This window comes from Lepisosteus oculatus, unplaced genomic scaffold (genome assembly GCF_040954835.1).
Source record: "Lepisosteus oculatus isolate fLepOcu1 unplaced genomic scaffold, fLepOcu1.hap2 HAP2_SCAFFOLD_64, whole genome shotgun sequence".
Lineage (NCBI taxonomy): Eukaryota > Metazoa > Chordata > Actinopteri > Semionotiformes > Lepisosteidae > Lepisosteus > Lepisosteus oculatus.
This window is the reverse complement of record NW_027168193.1, coordinates 43921-57500: the sequence shown is the minus strand read 5'-3', so window position 1 is coordinate 57500 and position 13580 is coordinate 43921. Positions and strand designations below refer to the sequence as shown.

The 13580-nt window shown below is 40.8% G+C and overlaps 3 non-coding genes across 3 annotated transcripts; 1 reads left to right on the top strand and 2 right to left on the bottom strand.

The window, feature by feature from the left end:
• Positions 1 to 3340: 3340 nt before the first annotated feature.
• On the bottom strand, positions 3341 to 3411 carry trnag-gcc (transfer RNA glycine (anticodon GCC)). The gene has a single exon. It is a non-coding gene; the product is annotated as a tRNA-Gly (tRNA).
• Positions 3412 to 7746: 4335 nt separating this feature from the next.
• Positions 7747 to 7888, bottom strand: LOC138232893 (U4 spliceosomal RNA). Its single transcript, XR_011187335.1, has one exon. It is a non-coding gene; the product is annotated as a U4 spliceosomal RNA (small nuclear RNA).
• Positions 7889 to 10133: 2245 nt separating this feature from the next.
• trnag-ucc (transfer RNA glycine (anticodon UCC)) lies at positions 10134 to 10205 on the top strand. Its single transcript has one exon. It is a non-coding gene; the product is annotated as a tRNA-Gly (tRNA).
• The last annotated feature ends 3375 nt before the right edge of the window (positions 10206 to 13580 follow it).

The window sequence follows — 13580 nt, the reverse complement described above, 5'->3', positions numbered from 1 at the left end:
AGAGTCCTTGGGCCTTTTTGTACATGGGAAGCCTGAAGACACATTGGCAAGGTGAGATATTTTTAATCTGTAAGGCTTCTGTAGTTTCTTTTTGAAATCATTGTTACAACATATTATGTAAAAGCATGTTGAAAAGAATCTACCTGCATTCCAGCGGCCCTGAGCAAGAGGCCGCTGTCCAGGAGGAAGAGATGCCAGAGGCTGCTCTAGAAACTGAAACAGAAGCGGATAAGGAAGGGGAAGATGTGAGCTCTGAAGAACTCTATCAGCAGTAAGACTTTTTTATTTTTCAGATGTATCTATTTTTTACTAAAATTCTAATTTGTCTTATAGGTATAAAATGTTTAAACCGGTGTTTTATATCCTTACAGGCCCTGAGTAGTTAAAAAGTATCAGCAGGCCGGAAGAGAGTGGCCCAAGCTGGACTCTATAGAAAGCACTCCCTGGATGCTCCTCTCCTGATTGGATTCAAACAGTACCTTACCAAGGATCTGGGAGTGGCAAATTATTCTCAGGAGGTATTTATTTTTTAAAGGCATTTAAAATTAAGCAATGGTATCTTCATTGTAAATGTTTTTATTTCTTAGCTTAAAATTCACCCATGTGAAATGATGTCAGCCATAAACATCATGACTCTATATTTCCTACCTGAATCTATTCTACTTAAATTATTACATTATACACAATTTGAGTTCATTTTAAAAAGTAAAAGGTAATGAAAGGAATGCATTTTCATAAGAAAGATAATACCGACATGCATGTGATAATCTTCCTTATATCATGTAGTGCATCATTTGGACACTTTGTGGGCTTCAAATACAAAGAAAATCATGTTCTATGGTACAAGATAAATACAAAACTTAAGCTTCTTTATAAAGCATAAGCAATCATTTATTACATCGCTTCTTGAATTAAATCTTTTGACAAGAGGTGAGACTTCTGTTACATTTAAACCCATGTTTAGCTGTGTTTTTTAGATTTAACTGAACCAATTTCTGTGTGTGATAATGTCCTTGAATTCTGACAACATCACACTAAATTACATGATATAAAACAGCTAATGTTTCTAGAGATAAAGTTTCTGAGATGCTTCTAATTACTTTTTATTACCAGGGACAGTTTAATTCACCTTGTACAGTACTGTAAGACCAAGATACTTTTTTTAAAAGTTATTTAACATTTTATAGAACTTTGTCTACTATGGCAACATGATGTGCTTGGTGAAACTTGGAAAAATACTGCTTGGCCACTTATCTTAAGATAAAGATAGGATAAAGGTTTATCTTTTGCACCTACCTGACCCCCAGGGAAGGCCAATGCTTTCTAAGTTGATGGTTCCCTACAGTAGACTGTACTTTAATTTCAAAGGTAATGTATATTGACCCAAATCAGTTTTGGAATCCAATCTACTGACGAGATGGAGCACATCCTTTTTTCAGGATTTTAGCATCATACGTTTGGTATATTTAGTCCCTAATGATGAAAGAAATGATCATAGAACATTTGGACACTTTGTGGGCTTGAAATACAAAGCAAATCATGTTCTATGGTACAAGATAAATACAAAACTTAAGCTTTTATTTTAATTAGATTTGTTTATAAAGCATAAGCAATCATTTATTACATTAATATATGTGAAAATAACATTTTAGCATTATACGTTTAGTATATTTAGTCCCTAATGCTGAAAGAAATGATCATAGAACATGACATCTAACCTTACCTGCGGTGTTTTTAATCCCTATTGCTCAATGCACGGTGAAAGCATTCCATACATGTGTCTGACAATGAGGAATGGGCCCCTGAGACAGTCATTTGCCTGTTTCACAAATGATCGTATTTTACTAGAGATTCTGTTTGGGATTCAGATGTGCATTCGGACAGCAATCCCTTTCAAGAAATGATACGTTCTGGATGAGGTCAAAGGTGCTGGAACACTGTATCTAGGATGTGTTTGCAGAGACTGTGTGTCTCCTGCTTCAACGCAGTGATAAACAGATGTGCTCCTTTAATTTATTGGTACATGCCCAGGGCAGTAAGCAGTCTGAGGATTTATTTCCAGATGGCATACAGCAGTGAAGCAGTGAAGTAGTGCAAAACACTGGATCATTATATTATTAGAATCTATTCTACTTAAATTATTACATTATACTCAATTTGAGTTCATTTTAAAAAGTAAAAGGTAATGAAAGGAATGCATTTTCATAAGAAAGATAATACCGATATGCATGTGATAATCTTCCTTATATCATGTAGTGCGTCATTTGGACACTTTGTGGGCTTGAAATACAAAGAAAATCACGTTCTATGGTACAAGATAAATACAAAACTTAAGCTTTTATTTGAATTAGATTTGTTTATAAAGCATAAGCAATCATTTATTACATTAATATATGTGAAAATAACATTTTAGCATCATATGTTTAGTATATTTAGTCCCTAATGCCGAAAGAAATGATCATTTGTTTAACAGGGTCTGTCTCAAAGGATGCAGTACTCCTGAAGGGTCTCAAACCCTACATTTCGGATGCCTAGCTGTATCCCTCACATGTGGCACCTCAGAATGACTTCTAACCTTACCTGTGGTGTATTCAGTCCCTATTGCTCAATGCACGGTGTACATACTGCATACATGTGTCTTGAGAACGAGGAATGGGCCCCTGAGACAGTCATTTGCCTGTTTCACAAACAGGGACCTGGACCTAGACCTGGCCCGTACAGGGCTAAAACCCGCGACCTTGGCGTTATTAGCACCACGCTCTAACCAACTGAGCTAACCGGCCTCACGACAGTGCTCCTCTCTGTGCTGCAAAAAATCAAACTCAGGGAATTTCTTTTGTCCTCCTTTGAATAGAAAGCCGTGTAATTCAGTGTACGGGCTTTCTCGTGCAGTTTCATGGTTCTTGTAACCCAAATCCTACACTGGCCTGAAGTGCCCCCCCATTTCACAGCATTTTTCAGCTGATTTAAAATGTACCTAAAGGAGAAGCATTATTGAAGACCATGAATTACCAAGAGCTTTTGTCAAAGGTTTTGGTGGTCATTTTGAATGACCACAGAGCGCTGTGACCTCGGTTTTACATCTCATCCAAAAGACAGCGCCCTTTTACAACACAGCATCTCCGTCACTATACTGGGGCATTGGGACCCGCACAGACCTCAGGGTGAGCGCCCCCCCGCCGGCACCATTAACACCGCTTCCAGCTGGAAGCTTTGTTTTTCCCTGTAGCTCATCCTCATCCAGGTACTGACCTGGCTCACACCTGCTTAGCTTCAGTGGGTTTTCAGTTGCGAGTTGCAAGGGGATGCAAGTGATGGAGCCGCTCGCTGCAAAAGCCACTGCATTGGCCGGGAATCGAACCCGAGCCTCCCGCGTGGCAGGCGAGAATTCTACCACTGAACCACCAATGCTCAGTGCCTGGGCCTTCAAAAAAGACGCTTTTTTGGTGCTCTGTGCAAAACGCGTCGACATATGCTTCCAGCTGCAAAATGCCATTTGCGGACGCTGAAGAACTTATTTCCAAGGCAGCGGGTACAAGCGATTGGGCGTTTTAAAACCACCAGGAACAGCAAAGAGGCGCGCTTCTTTGCTTGTGCCGAAACACACCGACTGAAGGCGGACAACGTAGTCGGCAGGATTGGAACCTGTGCGGGGAGACCCCAATGGATTTCTAGTCCATCGCCTTAACCACTCAGCCACGACTACAGCAAGCCCCACCGCAGCTGCGTTCTTGCTACAATCTTACCTGGATCGCGAGGCGCCGGCGGAAGCCTATTTCAAAGTCGTTCTCCGTTTCAAAAAAACATTTCCAAAATACAAGCCTTGCAGACAGACACGCCTCAGAGGACTTAAGGGTGGCTTCATGTCGGAATGATAAAGTCTCCCCGTCCGGACATGAAAATGCCACTTTGTTACACACAAAAAAAGAATCAACAACAGAGAAATGCCCACAAGCATTTGAAAAGCCGCACCACGTCGCACTTGAAATAGCTCTTACATTAGTGGTAGATGCAGGAATCGCCTTTTTATTTACGCTCTTACCAACGCGATGGAAAGCAAAACAAAGCAAAGCAGAGCAAAACAAAACAAACAAACGAAAACCCTCACGTCCTGCACTTGCATATAACGCCGTTACGTGCCCAAGCGGTATTGTACGTCATCCTAGCACTGCATCCCGGGTCGTACGATATATGGGAACGAGCACACGCCATGAATCGTCTCGAATCACTCCCTACAGCTGTAAGGCGCCTTGAAGCGTGCACCCCCAACATTCTTCTTTGCGCATCTGTGAAAGGTAAACTCTTGAGCAAACTCTGAACCAGCTCTAAGGAAACTAATCCGATTAGACGTTACTTTGACTCATCCTTTAAGGGACCCTTGTTAATTGGAGAAATCAATGATTTCGAATGAATTCTGTATGCGTTAAAAGACAGCTATACACAGAAAACATGCAGGATACTGCTCATGATGTTTCCCGAGCCGAAACACAGTGCGTTTTTCCAAGCCATTTGACAAAGCCCGCCCACTGAAAACTGCAGCAGATCGTGTAAAGGCGTTCAACTTTGTAACTACTGCACGCACAGGAAGCAGAATAAATTCCTCTTTTCAAACTGTCAAAGGTTTGCTGCAGGACATCGCACAATCTCTTTTGAACGGGGACAAACGATTTCTTATGGGGCGCAGTAAGTACAGACGTTTATAAAGCTCCACTCATGCCGACGATGCAGCATGAAGAAGCGCAACCTAACGTTTGACAGACAAAAGCCGGGCGCCGCTACGAGCAATATGAAATCAAACTGACAGCACACGGCGTTTCGCGCTGACTCAAAAGTGATCTCGACAGACGATGTTCTCTGCATAACGCTGAAAGAGCGTTTCTGTTGAGACGTAACCCATTGGGCAAAAGACGTATAATATACGTCTATTAAACGCATATCTTAGACGTCTAAATGTGGTCTACAATTCGTCTAGAATGAAATTCTAATATACGTCTAAAGTTAAACGTCAATTATACGTCTATATTTAGACGTTCATTATACATAAATGGTTGGAGTTCTATTATACGGATAAATTTAGAGGACTATTATACATATATGGTTGGAGTTCCGGATAACTTTAGAGGTCTATTATACGTATATGGTTAGAGGTCTATTATACGTATAACTTTAGAGGTCTATTATACGTATATGGTTAGAGGTCTATTATACGGATAACATTAGAGGTCTATTATACGTATATGGGTAGAGGTCTATTATACATCAAAGATAGATTTTATAGGTGTAGAAACAAGTAAAACAAGCCAATGATTAGGTTTAGAAATGTATTCTGAAAATACACATTCACACCTGAAACATATGTATTTCAAATTATACATTGTATACAATCAATCAACAATCAACATATGGGCAATAATCATAAAAACACAACTAGTCTTAAACTTCAGCTACAAATTCTGGTAACATGGCAATATACAGTATAGTAATGACAAACACAAAACTAATTACATTAACACACTAACTCAAAACCACATTTTGATTCAAATATACATTTTAAAATGTACAACTTCTATATTTCCAAGAAAAAAATATTACATAAAATATAAAATATTACAATGGAAGTTAAGACGATTTTTGTCCACTATTTGCAAACCCTGTCTAATTGTCCTAACAGTTAGAACAGTTAACACATTGCGTGCTCCTTTATTTCTTTTTCTGTTGATGTAGGGTGGGACTTCAGCACCGCAGCTAGGAGAAAATTATATAATATTACTTCCCAAATAAATGATGATTAATATCTTCTTTAGTATAATCTAAAAAATGAACGGTTTACTAAGCTCAAAGCTGAAATAAATGTATAAAATTTGGCTTGCATCATAGCAGTTGAGCAATAAAGTCTGTCCTAATTAAAGAGTACCCAAAGTTTGAAAGTACAACATAGAATAAGAATAAGAGAAACGGCAAAACGATTTTGTGTCATCTTCCCCATTCACACTATTTTATGTGCCATTTTTTTTGCTAATTCACATACTATTTTAATCAAAATAATATTAAGAAAGATCTGTATGTATTCAGATAGTATTATTATTGTTCATACTTACTCGTCAAAAGAGGATTGCTGAGATATTTTCGGATATACTTCTACGTTTGAAAAACGTGTCCAAAATGGTGACCAACGAATACTAGCAATGCATTGTGGTATATAACCGGAAAATATGATGGGTTCGATATTTTCTCAACGTATGCGTTTATTAATGTTGTCGATATTATGGTTGAAATTTAACATTGATAATACATCGCTGCTATGAGCTGATGTGCAATTTTAACGCATGCAAATATTAAGGATCGGTCACTGTTGTATGGTATTATATATAATGACATTATGGAATAGGATGGGGACAGGCCTGGCATCAAGGGGGGAGGGGGGAATGTCGCCCCTTCAGTTTTGGGCAAAAAGATTTACCTAACTTAATTTGCACCCTAAAAAAATAGTTGTACTTTGTCAATGGTCAGACAACACTAAATGACACGAACAGTCACTCAGTCTGTTTGATGGGCAGGAGGGCTATCCGTCCAGGAACTGCACATATTATTGAGTGTCAACATTACGATCCTGTTTGCTCAGGTGGACCGATTCCTTGCAGTAGTTTATCATTATACTTAAAATCGTTATATAACTAGGACTAGTTATAGCAGTCTGTGCTTTCTGTTGGTTTTACAACATTTTTTTCTTAACGATTCAGAACGTCCATGTAGCTGCAAAAATGAACGCTTATGGTACTTTTCGCTCCAGGCAATACAAACGTTGAGAGTGACGAAAAATGTGAAACTGAACTTCATCGCAAATACCAGATTGCTAGTCGTTATCTTCTATCATGAAGCACTAATCAATGGCATAGCTGCGAGATTTCATTTGGGTAGCTGCACCGTACAGCTCCGTTTCAACCGAAATATCACTCCCCCCTCAGAATTTCAGACGCCCCCCTACAGATTTTTCCTCGGGCACCGCGCACTGATGGGGGACTTTTGTCAAGAAAATAAAAATAGAAACTCTATAGGCACTCAAACATTTTACTGTTTTTTTTCAGGCAGGTGGCAAGACCCCCTCAGCAAAACCCTTGTATGCCAAGCTGTGGGCATTGATTCGTCGAATATACGTATATTTACGGCGAAATTACGGCTATACGTATATATACGTCGCCTCGACGTATAATCAACGTCGAATTGCAACCGTAAAATCGACGACATGAATAAACGCATATATAACGTCGAAAAAACATCTAACACAGTGCCTGAGGCTTTTTACTGTATGTATCGTGTGTGCCGCAACTAGGAGTATACGGCACTCTGCACAGTGTACGAAGTAAATTATTTTCGCAGTAATTAATTTATTATATTTACTATATTTATTATACACGTGTAAATTAATTGCTGCGAAAATAATTTACTTCGTACACTGTGCAGAGTGCCGTATACTCCTAGTTGCGGCACACGCGATACATACAGTAAAAAGCCTCAGGCACTGTGTTAGATGTGTTTTCGACGTTATATATGTGTTTGTTAATGTCGTCAATTTTACGGTTGCAATTTGACGTTGATTATACTTCGAGGCGACGTATATATACGTATAGCCGTAATTTCACCGTAAATATACGTATATTCGACGAATCAATGCCCACTGGGAACAAGCTCGCTTCTTTCTACCATGATGTCACCATGACCAAATCTGTCTTTAAACACCTTGCTCAGTCTCTAACGAGACTGTCAAAAATTGCTTTCGCCGATTGTACTGCAAACCGGCGGAAGCGGGGTATTGGGAAAAGTTTTCAACTAGCAATAATCCCGCCTCGGCTAAACTTCACAGGCTACGATGCTGCCACTGCGCAAAGCTGACGGTTGCCAGGCAACCGCGGGGATCCTATGGAAAACGTTATCAATCGTCTCATGGCATGTCGTTGCTGTAACGCTTCATATTTGTCGTCTTCTTCTAGCTTGAGGTTTTGAAGAATTTCATGACAGACAAGGGCTCCGTTGGGAACAAAGAAACCCGTTGATTCTTTTCAGCAGCAGAAATACAACCCTTTAAATACAAGATGACAGAACAATGACGAAGGGCATGCCGGGAGGAACTCATGCACTACAGAGGAAAGGGGGCGGGCACGTACAGTTCACATTCAAGCCACAAGTACTCTTCTCGGATGTTGCACAAACAAATCCTAACGTCTTGAAAGCATTGCGGCATGTTTGTGTCCCACTTCCCGTGGCTGCAGGATGACTGACATGAATGGACAAACACAATCTGTGGCGTTTAGCGTGACATAGTCTTGCAGGCATCGTGCTGTCTCACTGCAATACTATACCGCTGGAGGAAACAGTCCATCTGGCCATGAAACTCATTTGAACGTCTAGCTACAGCAACTAACAATATCATGATTTATTCAGGATGTGTGGAATCAGCACGTCCCGGAGACAGCTTCCGAAATCGTGAGCATTCTCTGGTGGTAGGGGCGTTCAAGATGGCGCTCAGGTGGGAGGTAAAGTTTAGTGGTTGAGGATTTTTTTTGAGTTTTTCATGACCTGAATGTTAATTTTTGCTTTTTTTGACTACAGAAAAATAAGGACTTAACACTAGTTGTTTAAACTTCAGTTATAATTGAAAGAAAAAAAACGATTTTTTTTAGGTTTAAGAATTTCGATATGAGTAACACTGGGAAAACAAAAGAGAGTGCTGGGTCTTCGAAGGAGAAGTCTAAGAAACCTCAATCGTATATGTATAGCACTACAAGAAAATTGATGGCAACTAAAGGGAAAAGTGAAGCAGCTGGAGGGGACGTGGAAAGAGTGCTGGAGATGCGCTCGTACGCGAGCGTTCGCAGCCCAAGTGAGACTCAGCTGCCAGAGGAAGAGCCGGAGTCCCTGCCCAGCACACCTGTGAAAACCCCGGCAGCCAAGAGAGGAAGGGGCGACCTGACGCTGGAGGAGCTCCAGACCAACATCTTCAACATGATGGCACAGAGCATGGGTGAGCTGAAGGAAATGATTTGATCTAATACAGTCGAAATCGAAAGTCTTAAAAAGTCCATGGACTGTGTGTTTAAAGAGGTTGAAGACTTAAAGAGTGAAGTAAAAGTTCTTAAACAAGTAAATACCAAACAAGAAAAGCATATTAAAGAACTTGAATTGAAAGTGAACGATGTAGATAGATACCGTCGATGATGGAATTTAAAATTATTTGGAGTTAAAGAGGAACGTGATAAGGACCTTGTTGCAACAGTGAAGGGTATCTGTAAAAGGACCCTGCCGGACCAGGAGGACGTAATATCGGCCATTGACTTTGTTCACAGGCTCGGGAGAGCGAACATGTCTGGGCAAGTGCGCCCCAGATCGATTATAATACAGTTCACCAAGAGGACGGCGAGGGACATGCTGTGGCGAGCGGCGAGGGGGAATGAGTATTTGAATGGGAACAAACTGAGGTTTGCAGAGGACCTGTCTGCCGCGGACAGGAGCACCAGGAACCAGCTGTGGCCCCAGGTTGAAGCTGCCAGAAGAGAGGGGAGGAGAGCCTACTTTGTGGGAGCGAGGGCCTTTATGGACGGGAAGGAGATTTGCTCCCAGTGACTGCTCAGTTAATGATTATGTTTGGTTATATTTGTTATACCAGTATATACTAGTGTTTCTTTAGTGTTAGTTTGGAATGGTGTAGTTAAGTGTTAAGGACTGTTATAGTTCTGGTTCTTTGAAAAACTCAATAGTTTAGACAGTCTTAGAGTTAGTTATTTGCTTTTGTGTATGTCTTTTTCATGAATGCCAGAGGTACTCGAAATGTTGTTAAAAGAAAAACTGTGTGCTGAGTTTTATTTTTTACAGGAAACGCATGCATGTTGAAACTAAAGTTTATAAATAATTGAGAAATATTAAAGCAAGGAAAATATGATACGTGTAAAATATACAATTTGATCACATAATTACTTAATTACCTCTGGTAGTTAAATGCTTTTTTCTGCTGCGTTTTTTTTCTCTTGTACATGACTCTGATCCTCTTGTTGTATTTGTATTTGTAAATTCTATGTTTAATAAAAAAAAAATTAAAAAAAGCATTCTCTGGTGGTGTCCTGCAGGCTTCCTGTGGGTGTGCGTTGGTGGTATAGTGGTGAGCATAGCTGCCTTCCAAGCAGTTGACCCGGGTTTGATTCCCGGCCAACGCAGTGGCGAATGTTTTCAAATGCTGTCATGAGCCTTGGATTGTGACTACCAAAGCGAAGCCTTTTGAAAGAGCTAAAGCACTGAAAAACGGAATTGAGGGAGAATCTTACAGGGGATTCTGAGCGGTGTCTGCATACACGCAGTCCGATACGGGTGCTGAAAGCTTGAGCTACTCTCAATGTCATGCTGGCTTTCCCCGGAGTAAATCTGTAACATTGAAAGAATGCTTCTGGCAGGTTCAAAAAGGGACCCTTGTTAATTGGAGAAATCAATGATTTCGAATGAATTTTGTATGCGTTAAAAGACAGCTATACACAGAAAACATGCAGGACACTGCTCATGATGTTTCCCGAGCCGAAACACAGTGCGTTTTTTCAAGCCATCTGACAAAGCCCGCCCACTGAAAACTGCAGCAGATCGTGTAAAGACGTTCAACTTTGTAACTACTGCACGCACAGGAAGCAGAATAAATTCCTCTTTTCAAACTGTCAAAGGTTTGCTTTACGAACGCCGCAGGACATCGCACAATCTCTTTTGAACAGGGACAAACGATTTCTTATGGGGCGCAGTAAGTACTGTTACTGTCACTGCTCGATACCGACGTTGGCCTACTATACCATGTTCAGCCACTGCTAGAAAATGTACGGCTCTAGCACCGGAGCAAACAACAGGAGGGCCGATGTCGAACAGGCACACATGTCAGACATGGAGAGCGATGAGAATGGGATTCGAACCCATGCCTGCAGAGCACAATGGATTAGCAATCCATCACCTTAACCACTCAGCCACCTTGTCGACGCAACTGGGCTGTCCGGACATGGGTTGGCGCGCTCCAGATGATCTTTTTCTTTTTTTCCCCACGTACTCGAGGGTCATTTTCCTGTTCCACATGTGATTTCAACATTTTCCTTGGGAGATGTCAAGCCAGCAAGCCACTGCTGTGGTTCAGTGGCCAGTGTGGAGTTCAGTGGCCCTGTTGTACACAGAAAGCACATTGAGCTCCTTGGACATGAAAAGTTCCAGATAAAAGCCATTTGTCATCCTTTCTCTTGGTGTCGATGTTGCTATTGTATGTAAAGGTGGCAACTTGCTCAGCGAGCAGGCGGCGCACACACCGAATGCAGATGTGTCTGAGTGGTGTGTCCAAGTGGCTGCAAAAGGACAACACTCCCGGGGCGCCGTGGCTTAGTTGGTTAAAGCGCCTGTCTAGTAAACAGGAGATCCCCGCCTACGGCTAGACTTAAATAAATGCAAGTATTCATTCCCTGTCTTTAACGCGACTTGTTTTTCTTAAAATGGATGCAACTTGCAAAACATGAAATACAAGCCTTGCTAATCAGCGCTAGCGGCTGGCAAAAAAAAGGAGTCAGCTATTTTTTTTTCTTTAACCTTAACCCTGCTAACGGAGAAGAGTTAAACGACCGAGTCTATGCAGCTTAAACGGTGCGCAAGTCGGGTTCTTAGCTGAAAGGGTGGTAAATCACGCTCACCCCAGTCCTTAATCTTTTAAAGAGGATACAAAATTGAACCTAGTCGCCACATCACATACATCCTGTTAAATGATAAAAAGGTAACATCTATCCTCGCTCCAGAGTAAATCTCACGTTGAGGGCATCTTTTTTTTCACTTTACCGTGAGTCGGGCTCGGCTGCACAGAGGAGAGAGCAGAGCAATGAGGTCACAGGGACAGGGGAGTCACACGCTGGCGGTTTGAATACGCGGAAGATCACTGAGGGATCCACAGTATGTGGACCCTCCGTTCTGCCATCAGTCCACACTCCGGACTCTGAATCCTGCCATCCGAGTTAAGATCTCTGCGGAACCTGAGGCGCAGTTCCTTCTTAAAACGTAATCTGGTGAGCATTTCTAGAATCGCACTTGTATAGATGCAGCCTTTAATGTGTTGCTAGGTTAAAATTGATGACTTCTTGTATTTCAGTAGGCAACTGCCCTCTTGATTTTGGATTTAATTTCTTTATTACAGGGGCGCTTTTATGAAGACAGAGTCATGTTCAGGTACTTTGCTTGATGGAGGAAGCTCATTTCGGACTCTGTGATCTGCTCACCTGGAAAGGTCTGCTGTACTACTACAAGAGAGAAGTAGGGTCTGGAAGAAGGGACAATTTTATGATGCTTTGGAAGATAGTTTTTTTTTTCTTATACTGAAAATGAAAAGTAGTTGTTTCTATATGGACTCAGTCTTTGGAATTTGTATATTTATACATTTCAGTGAACCCTCAGCCATTCCTTCTGTATTGTAATTCAATTTCTCTTTTAAAATTCCTTCCCCACTTCTAGGACCTGCAGTTGCTGAACTCCACAATGGCTTCTATTGGAAAGTCTGTGACTGAGACCATTATTTATTTAGGAGCAATGAGCAATTCTTATATAAATGCAATAAAATCATTATGCTCAAACTATGAGAGAGAATTTTAAGGATAATTTAAGAAATCAGTCTTAGCTTGTTTCTATACACAGATGGTATTATTTATTTTCAAAGGAAACACGCGAGGATTCCCCTGGTGTGCAAGATGTGCCTGAATACTTTTGATCAGCTTCCTGCTCACTTCAAGAGGGCGTGTATGAAGCACGCCATGGCAGAAGAGATCAGGTGGCCTCTCAACAGGCGAGGGAGGACATGATGAATCACCTGAAGAACGGGGTCATCGTGGATTACCACAGAATAGAGATCAAAGGACACTTTGTGGGCTTGAAATACAAAGAAAATCATGTTCTATGGGACAAGATAAATACAAAACTTAAGCTTTTATTTTAATTAGATTTATTTATAAAGCATAAGCAATCATTTATTACATTAATATATGTGAAAATAACATTTTAGTATCATACGTTTAGTATATTTAGTCCCTAATGCTGAAAGAAATGATCATAGAACATGACATCTAACCTTACCTGCTGTGTTTTTAATCCCTATTGCTCAATGCACGGTGAAAGCATTGCATTCATATGTCTGACAATGAGGAATGGGCCCCTGAGACAGTCATTTGCCTGTTTCACAAATGATCGTATTTTACTAGAGATTCTGTTTGGGATTCAGATGTGCATTCGGACAGCAATCCCTTTCAAGAAATGATACGTTCTGGATGAGGTCAAAGGTGCTGGAACACTGTATTTAGGATGTGTTTGCAGAGACTGTGTGTCTCCTGCTTCAACGCAGTGAGAAATAGATGTGCTCCTGTAATTCATTGGTACATGCCCAGGGCAGTAAGCAGTCTGAGGATTTATTTCCAGACGGCATAGAGCAGTGAAGCAGTGAAGTAGTGCAACACACTGGATCATTATATTATTAGAATCTATTCTACTTAAATTATTACATTATACACAATTTGAGTTCATTTTAAAAAGTAAAAGGTAAT